Genomic DNA, 10188 nt, shown 5'->3' with positions numbered 1-10188 from the left:
GTTGTAGATGCTGTCCAACGTATGTATAACATCTTCTTGATTGTGCCTAAGGCTAATCTTGTGTTGGTTGTGTTGTTTGAGTTAAAAATCATAAGATAGCACATGAAAGAACATGAGATATGGTTGTCTCTTTGGTTGGGCTATTTTGTGGCTAAATATGTGGTTTTTGGTGGCTGGAAATGGTGAGAAATAATTTGATAATTTTGTGACTGCTGTTGTTAAGCTTTTCTAGGTGTTAATTAAGTTAATTTAAGAAGAAAGGATGAAAAACAAGTGATTAACGGTAAAAATTAAGGTGCTAGACACTATGGGCTGTTTTGGAAGGCATTTTGTGGATGTTTTAAACTAGAAAAAATATGGTACATATAAGTATGATGTTCTGAAGGTTGTAAACTAATTTATGAAATAAGAGTTGGATTCAATTCATATCTTGTTATGAGTAAAAATGAGCTTGTCGCTCAGTATGATTGTTAAGATAATCAGAGAAACTCATATTGGATTGCATTGTTGTTATTGCTATTGTTTGTTATAGTTGTTGTTGTTGGGTTGTTGATGACCCTTAGTGGTCTTTGGAATGTATTAAAAATAGGGGAGGTTCTGCTCGATTTTCCTTAAGTCATATGACTAGCCAAATATGATGGTACAACATTATATGTTAACGTCAATATCATTTCACTTGTTGTAGATGCAAGACATTGTGTCGAGCTTGGTTGAGTAATAAGGAAGATATCATGCAGGTATGTTAAGGCTATCCTTTCTTTCTTTTTGGTATGATACAAACAAAACGAGCAAACACACAGCTTTCATAAATAACTCTATTCATAGAATTATTAGAGGTAACTATGCTCTTGAATTCCCATGTGTCTTATTATTACATCTTCTGTTCATGCGTCTCAGAAAAATACATAAGTTGAATTTTTTTTATTTCATAATATTAATCAGAGGTATAATGGTCTTATGATGTTCCGAGAAGTTTTATTAATGTACTCCTCATGCATTGCATTCATTTACATGTGCATTTACCCATGACTCGGACGGCGTTATTTACGTGTATATATGTATATATATGTATATGGGATATGGGAAAAGGTTACGTTGTTATATACGCATCACGACCTGATCAACTGGTATACATTGATGATTTGCCCACAGTGGCCGAGATGATATGATGGGATGCCCTCAGAGGCTTGATGATGTTATGAACACATGTACCTATGCACGACATGACATTCATACGCATATGCATGAAACTATAAGATTTCATGGTTTACAGAATTATCCTGACTTACAGGTTGATTCATTTACTATATATTTCTTCCATGTCTATTATGTACTTATTTATGTGCCTTACATATTCGGGATACTTCATTTCATGCCCGTAAGTCCCGATAGATAGGTCGAGAGCCCTCCAAGTAGGCTATCAGCTTAGCGAAAGATGTTGGTGCGCTCCATTTGCTTCGGAGTCAGTTGTTTGGTTAGTATGATTTAGACGTGTATTGTTTGGTATGGCGGGACTTTGTCCCAACCTTTATAAAAATTATGTATTCTTAGAGGCTTGTAGACAGATGTCATGTACGTAAAAGATTGTATGGCCTTGTCAGCCTATGTTCAATACAAGAGTGGTTACTTTGGTCTTATAGGAACGTACTTCATATGTATAAGTTTGTATTTCCTCATTCTTTACTACGGTTAATTTACCTATGATAGAATTATATGAAAGATATGTTACTTTGATACTCAGTTGAGTAAAGGTACTGGGTGCCCGTCGCGGCCCATTGGTTTGGGTCGTGACATCGCTTAAGCTTTCAAAACTAGAATTCTTCTTCCAATTCGATTTTGAATCCTTTGGTAGTTTAATTCAACCATGCACGTAAGTCGATACACATAATGTGAATCTTCACATGACCTTATGTTGAAGATAGGAACATTAATTCTCAAAAACGACTGGCTGGGTTGTTACATGAGCCTAATCCCAACTTTTAAAAAGTTTTTGCCCATGACCCCTTCTTCGCGATTGGAGAAGTCCCATCACAATCGGGAAGGAAAAATTTGCCAACACCCATAAAAGATTATTCGTGAACATGACCAGGCCTCTGCGATCGCAAAGGTCAACCTTATCAACACTTCGCGAATGTAGACAGTACTTCACAAATACGAAGACCGACCGACTATCCTCCCTAGGCCCTGCCCCCTTCTACGCGAACATGAGTATGCTATCGTGAATGCATAGACCATTGGCCCCTAACCACCGTGATCGCAAGCCTTCTTTTGCAAATGCGTAGCATAAAAAGCCTCCCGTCCAAATCTTTCATCGCGAACACGAGACTCTTTCCTCATTCGCAAAGAAGGAAACCAGTAGCAGAAAATATGCCATTTTAGGCTTAACTATAGGTGGTTCGAAAAAAATTCGAGCCACTCGGGACCCCATCCAAATGCACCAAAAAATTCATAAACATAATCTAGATCTTCTCAAATCCTCGAAACACATAAAACAACATTGATACCAAGAATCGCACCTCAAAACCAAATTAGCCAACCTTTGAACTTCAAACTTCTTCAACTAGCTCCAAACGCGACGAATCATACCTAGACAACTCGGAATGACATCAAAGTTTATACACAAATCAGCATATGAACCTATTCCAATGCTCAGAATCCCAAACGGACATCGATAACACCAAAGTCTACTTTAAATCAAATTTAAGAAACTCTAAAACTTTCAAGGTGCCAACTTTCAACAATAAGTGTCGAAACACTCCTGGTTCACCCGAAACTCAATTCAAACATACGCAAAAGTCCATAATTATTAGACGAACATATTGGAACCTTCAAATCCTGATTCCGAGGCCGTTTACTCAAAGTGTTGACTCAAGTCAAACTTGGACACCTTTGGCCACTATTATGGAACTAAGTGTTCTGAATTCAAGCCGAACCTTTCCAAAATCAAAAAAAATATCCCCATAAGTCATAAAATATTAAAATCACATAAGCAAAGTCTTAAATCTAGGAACGACTATCTAAAAGGTAAAACAACCGGTCGGATCATTGCAAGTAGTTGATTGGGTGTATAGGTCTTGTGTTGTTACTTTTAAGGGTTATGATATTGTAGTTGATCTTCCGTTGTTGGATATGGTGGATTTTGAGGTTATTCTTGGTATGGTTTGGTTGTCCCTATATCACGCTATCTTGGATTGTCATGCCAAGATTATGACTTTAGCCATGATGGGGTTGCCTAGATTAGATTGGAGAGGGACTCTTAGTCACCTCACTAGTAGGGTGGTTTCATATCTAAAGGATTGGTGTATGGTTGAGAAGGGATGTTTGGCATATTTGGATTATATATGTGATTCTAGTGTGGAGGTTCTTCTATGGATTTGATTCCGGTTATGAGTGAGTTTCCTAACAAGGGATTGAAGGAGCAGTTGCAATATTTGCTTGTCAAGGGATTCACTAAACCTAGTGTTTTGCCTTGGGGTGTACCGGTGTTGTTTGTTAAGAAAAAGGATGCATTGATGAGGGTGTACATAGATTATTAGCAATTAAATAAGGTCACTTCAATAACAAGTATACGTTGCCTAGGATTGATGACTTATTTGACCAGCTTCAGGGTACCAAGGTGTTTTTCAAGATAGATTTTAGATCTGGCTACCATCAGGTAAAAATTAAGGTATCAGATGTCTCTAAGATAGCTTTTTTGGACTCGAAATGGCCATTACGAGTTCTTGGTGGTGTCATTTGGCTTGACTAATGACCTAGGATCTTTATGGACTTGATAAACCGAGTGTTCAAGACCTATCTAGATTCTTTCATTATCATCTTCATTGACGTTATTTTGGTCCTAGTCGAGAGGAGCATGCATACTACCATGGATCGTACTTCAGACTTTGATGGATCGTCGGTTATATGCCAGTTTTTTGAAGTATGAGTTTTGGTTGGACTCGATTGCCTTTTTGAGTCATGTTATGTCTTTTGAGGGTATCAAGGTGGATCCTAAAAATATTGAGGCAGTTTAGAACTGGCCTAGACCTACTTCAGCTATAGAGATTCAGAGCTTCTTGGATTTGGTGTGTTATTATCACCAGTTCATAGAGGGATTTTCATCTATCTCAGCCCTATTAACCAACTTTACCCATAAGGGTGCTCTTTTCAGATGGTTCGGCGAGTATGAGGCGAGATTTCAAAATCTCAATACTACATTGACTACCGCCCAACTGTTGGTGTTGCCTACATGTTCAGGATCTTACAATATGTATTATGATGCATCGTGTATTGGACTTGGCGGGGTATTGATGTAGGACGGTAGGGTGATTAGCTATGCATCTCGACAATTGAAGTTTCATGGGAAGAATTACCATGTGCATGATTTGGAGTTGGTAGTCATTGTTCACACGCTCAAGATTTGGAGGAATTATCTATATGGCATTCCATGTTAGGTATATACCGACCATCAGAGTCTCCAGCACCTTTTCAAGTAGAAGGACCTTAATTTGCAACAACAGAGATGGTTAGAGCTACTGAAAAACTATTATATCACCATATTATATCATTCAAGGAAGGAAAATATTGTGGATGATCCATTGAGTAGGAAGCAGAGAGCATGGGCAATTTTGAATTTTTACCAGCAATGCAGAGGCCATTAGCCATGGATGTTTAGGCTTTGGCCAACTGATTTGTGAGTCTGGATGTTTTGGAGCCTAGCTGGGTTCTTGCTTGTGTTATGGTACACTCATCGTTGTTGGGAGCATCAAGGCTCAAAAGTTTGATGGTCCTCAGTTGTTAGTGTTGAAATACATGATGCAATGGGGTGGTTCCAAGGTGGTTGTGATTGGTGATAATAGGGTTATTAAAATACATGGCCGGATTTGTGTTCCGAATGTTGGTGGGTTGAGAAAGTTGATCCTTGAAGAGGCTCACTATTCACGGTATTCCATTCACCCATGTATCACGAGATGTACCATGACTTGAAACAACACTATTGGTGGCAGAAGATGAAGAAAGATATTGTTGATTATGTCTCTCGGTGATTGAATTGTCAACATGGGAAGTAGGAGCATCAGAAATCGGGTGGGTTGATGTCACGACCCTAAAATGGACCCGGTCATGATGGCACCTATCGTGAAACTAGGCCAACCGACACAAACCCAAAACCAACCAAACAAATTAGGATAAGTCATTTAAAGACATTAATAAGCTAAAATCCCATAGTATAAGGTAGAATAGAACAATGGAAAAAAAACACAGCCCGACATCAGGGTGTCACCAGTCATGAGCATCTGCAACTCGTCTAGAAATATGAAAAAGACAACATAATCTGAAACAAAACTAATACAAGCGGAATAAAGATAGGAAGAAGAGGCACTGGGTTGCGAACGCTAAGCAGCTACCTATTAAACTCCGAAAAAGCCTGTTGGAAGACAATCAGCACTCGCTAGCATGACCCGAGACTCCTAGATCTGCACACAGGGTGCAGGAAGTAATGTGAGTACGCCAACTCAGTAAGTAATAAAAGTAAAGGCAGTTAAGCAGTAAGAAAATATACAAACTATAGCATAATGCTACACCAAAACAGTATAAGTTCAGAACAATACAGTAAAGCGGTAAAACTTGTAAAAACATCTCAGTTCAGTAAAAATCTTTTTAAAATATCTTTCAGTAGTTTAAACGAGTGATGAAAATAGTGAGAAAAGTGATAGAAACATAAACAGCCCCTCGGATAAAATATATACCAGGACCACCCCTCGGGCATAATATCAGTAGAACCAGCCCCTCGGGCTACCTCACAATCACTCGTATCAGCCCCTCGGGCAATAACATGAAACAACAACAGCCCCTCGGGCTCCGGAGGGGCTCATACAGCCCAAGCGCTATAACAAGCCATCTCGTGGCATAATCAAACTGGCCCTCGACCTTATAACAAGCCACATCGTGGCGTAACAAATGAGGCCATCGGCCTAATAATCATGAATCAGTACAACACCGCTGCAGCGAGCAACCCAATCCCATAGTATCCTCACAACACAGGCCCCCGTCCCCACTCAGTCATAAATCTCTCAAGCCACTCGGGCAACAGTAAAACATGATGCTCAACGCAAAATATAATTTAAAATATCAAAACGGAGTAAATATAGCTGAGTTATGAAAACAGTATTATACAGCATGACTGAGTACAAATATAAAGTCAAAATAGTGAGGAATAGTAGTAAAAATCCCCTAAGGGTCCAAAACAGTTGGCACGAGGCTCAAATATTGCATTCAGCCCAAAACATGATAACACTTTCCAAAACACAGTGATAACAAACAGTTTTCAATAAAATACGCGACTTAACAGTCATATGGGACAGACTAATTCACAATCCCCAACGTTGCACGACCCCACGCCTGTCATCTAGCGTATGCGTCACCTCAAAGTAGCACAACGATGTAAAATCTGGGGTTTCATACCCTCATGTCAACATTGACAATCATTACTTACCTCAATCCGGTCCAAACTCTAGCCCGTGATGCCTTTGCCTCTCGACCCGACCTCTGGATGCTCCAAATCTAACCAAAAATAGTACCATACCATCAAAATATGCTAAGGGAACAAAGCCCACTCGAAAATAACCAATTTACATCAAAAACCCTGAAATTGGCCAAACCCGACCCCCGGGACCACGTCTCAGATTCCGATAAAAATCACAAAACTGGAATCCTTACACTCTCACGAGTTCATACATATCAAATATATCAAAATCCGACCACAAACGACTCCTCAAATCCTCAAATCAAAGTCTCCAATTTCAAGCCCTAACTCCCCAATTTTAGGCTTCAAAACCCACTAATTTCATGTTTAAACAAGTAAGAATCAACATAGGATCGAGTTTTAAGTTCAATAATCTTACCTCAAAGAAGTTCTCTTGAATTCCTTCTTCAATCCCCCTCAAGAAGCTCCAAAACCTACTCAAAAAGTGGTGAACTATGGCCAAAAATCGCAAAAATGGTCTTTTAAACATTCTGCCCAACGATTTAAATTCCTTAATCGCGATTGTGGGAAGTCTATCGCGATCGCGAAGCACAAAGTTCGCTGACTCAAAATTTACTTTACGCGAACGCGTCGCTACCCACGCAAACGGGATGCACAACAGCCCTACACGAACGCGATCGCGAACAAGGGGCCGTGTTCACGATGAACAAACGTGTGGTCAACCTCTGGTCCACTTAACCTTACACGAACGCGACCTAACCCACGCGTTTGCGAATAACAACCTTATAGCCTTACGCGATCGCGTACTCAACTATGAGATCACATAGAACAAAATGTCACCTCCGCTTGGCTAAGCCTAAGCGATCGCGGCCTTAACTATGCGATCGCATAAAACAAAATGCCTGCAACAGAACGGAAGAAAATCTACAATTTCTCAAACATGCATTTGATCCGTTTAACCACCCGAAACTCACCCGAGTCCCTTGAGACCTCAACCAAACATTCCAGCATATCCCATAACATCATTTAAACTTGTTCCAACCTTTGGAATGCTCAAAACAACATCAAATCTTCAACGGATTCAAGCCTAAGAACTCCAAAAACTTTCAAATTCCGATTTTGATCAAAAGTTTTATCAAAACCTCGTCCGAATGACCTGAAATTTTGCACACACGTCACAAATGACACAACGGACCTATTACAATTTCCGAAATTCCATTTTGACCCCAATATCAAAATTTCCATTACCAACCGGAAAATGCCAAAATTCCAATTTCGCCAATTCAAGTCTAAATCTACCCCGACCTCCAAAACACATTCTGATCATGCTTCTAAGTCCAAAATCACCTAACGGAGCTAACCAAATCATAAAAAATCCAAATCCGAGATTGAATACTAAAAAGTCAACACTTGATCAAACCTTTTAATTTTTAAGCTTCAAACTGAGAACTATTCTTCCAAATCCATTCTGATTACTCTGAAAACCAAAACCAACGATTTACATAAGTCATAATACATCATACATACCTTCTTGGGCCGAGGGTCTCCTGGAAACAGCCTCTCTGCCCCTCAGGGTAGGGGTAAGATCTGCTAACATATTACCCTCCCCAGACCCCACTTGTGGGATTACACTGGGCCGTTGTTTAGCTTAGTTTATACATCACACTGGGCTAGTCATGCCCGAGAACTAGCAAGCAAAGTGCAAAAACTCAAAACGACCGGTCGAGTCGTTACATCCTCCCCCACTTAGACATACGTTCGTCCTCGAACGTGCCCAGAGTTGTTCCGAAAACCATCAAATCATTGTGTAACCTTACTATGCACATACTCGGGGGTGATCCCACGTCACCCTATCTCATATAGGTCCGATAACACAATGTAACTGCAATGTCACAATCCAACCTAGCCCATAAACCTTAGAACCACATTTTCACTTCTGAAATCATCTACAAGATCACAATCTCACATCTATACTCTGAATAAGCCCGAACAAGCTATAACAAACCATACCTGCAACTGCAGATGCAATCACATGATATACCACAAAGCTCAAACTCTCATAGCGATAACTTCTAATCACAGCAGTTGCTCAGAACAACCGAATATTGATAATAAACCTCTTATCAATAAAGCCTCATTCCAACACATTCGTGTACTGCCAATGATAAATGAAACACGTAGAAAGTCATAACCATTCTTCAGATCAACTATACGTGAAACCACTTCTCCTTTGGCAAGGACCATAGCAAATTTCTGAGTCGAACATCGATATTATCCTTCCAACAAGCTAAAACCGAATCCGTTTGTATTCATTCTAGATCCCAATGATCTCATCTAATCCAACACAACTACTTTGGTGACATGATACATCGATACAATCTAAAGCCACAACTCATGCAATCCGCGCACCAATAAGCAACAATCCGAACGTACTCAAATCATGAAAAAAAATTACTCAAATGAGAGAGCTATACCGCAAGCCCACCAGTACCACAATAAACACAATGTTGAGAACCCATCACACGTCGTTGAACTAGAACACACGAATCTAACCTGAAGGATCATATCTCCATATAACTTCGCTCCAATGTGCGACCTCATCCAAAACTGGTCCACATGAAACACCTCGAGTCACTATGCTCAAAATCGACAACCACACGCAATTTGATGTCTAGAACCAAAAGCAAATCATCATAACCACGGCGAAGCAATTGACATAACACTACACAAACCCGAAAGGACACAACCGATATGCCATTCTCCGAGCGATACCCAATACTCTTCCCGCTCGAATTCCACTAAGAGACCCCAATAAAACCGCACCACATGTGCCTATAACTAACAAATCCTAAAGTCTCGCAACACTGAAAGGTAACTCATAGATCTCCCCAGATCGCTAATAAGCTCAATAGAAATCAAATCAACACATCCCTCAACAATACAACTTGGAGTCAACCAAGCCGACTCGATATAGAACACACATCCATATTGGCCTACTAATGAACCCCTTATCAAGGAGTTACTGAAGCTGCTCCTTCAACTCGTTTAACTCTGTCGGTGCCATACGATACGGTGCCCGGTACCAAATCAATACCGAAATCAACAGCCCTATCCGACAACATGCCCGACAGTAGGAAACACATCTGAAAATTCCTCACCATGGGAACTGAATCAATAGTAGGAGTCTCTGCATTGACATTCATCGCGAACGCCAAATAAAAAAGATAACCCTTTCTAGCTATCCGTTGGGTCTTTAAAAATGAAATCACCCTACTGGGAACATAATCCGTCAAACCTCGCCACTCAATCTGTGGCATCCCCGGCACAGCCAACGTCATCGTCTTAGTGCAACAGTCCAGAATAACATGACACAGAGACAACCAATCCATCCCCAATATCACATCCAAATCTGACATACCAAGCAACAAAGGATCCACTCGGGTCTCCAAACCCTCGATAGTCACCACACAAGGCCGATACACGCGATCCACAACCAGGACCTAACTTGTTTAAGAAAGCTCCCAGTCTCCAAATCCATACAGCACGTGAATTACCATATCCGATCCCAACTCCACCATCAGAATGTACAACACACCTCTAATGCCCAATCATCCCATGAGAGGTACTCCTATAATTCTTCTGTGCCACCAAGCAAACTCGAATATCAGCAGTCGATCCAGCAAGAGAGTGTCGCAATACTAATAAAGTATCCTCAACTCAAACAT

Source organism: Nicotiana sylvestris, chromosome 12 (assembly GCF_000393655.2).
Source record: "Nicotiana sylvestris chromosome 12, ASM39365v2, whole genome shotgun sequence".
Lineage (NCBI taxonomy): Eukaryota > Viridiplantae > Streptophyta > Magnoliopsida > Solanales > Solanaceae > Nicotiana > Nicotiana sylvestris.
Note: the sequence above shows the minus strand (reverse complement) of the source record.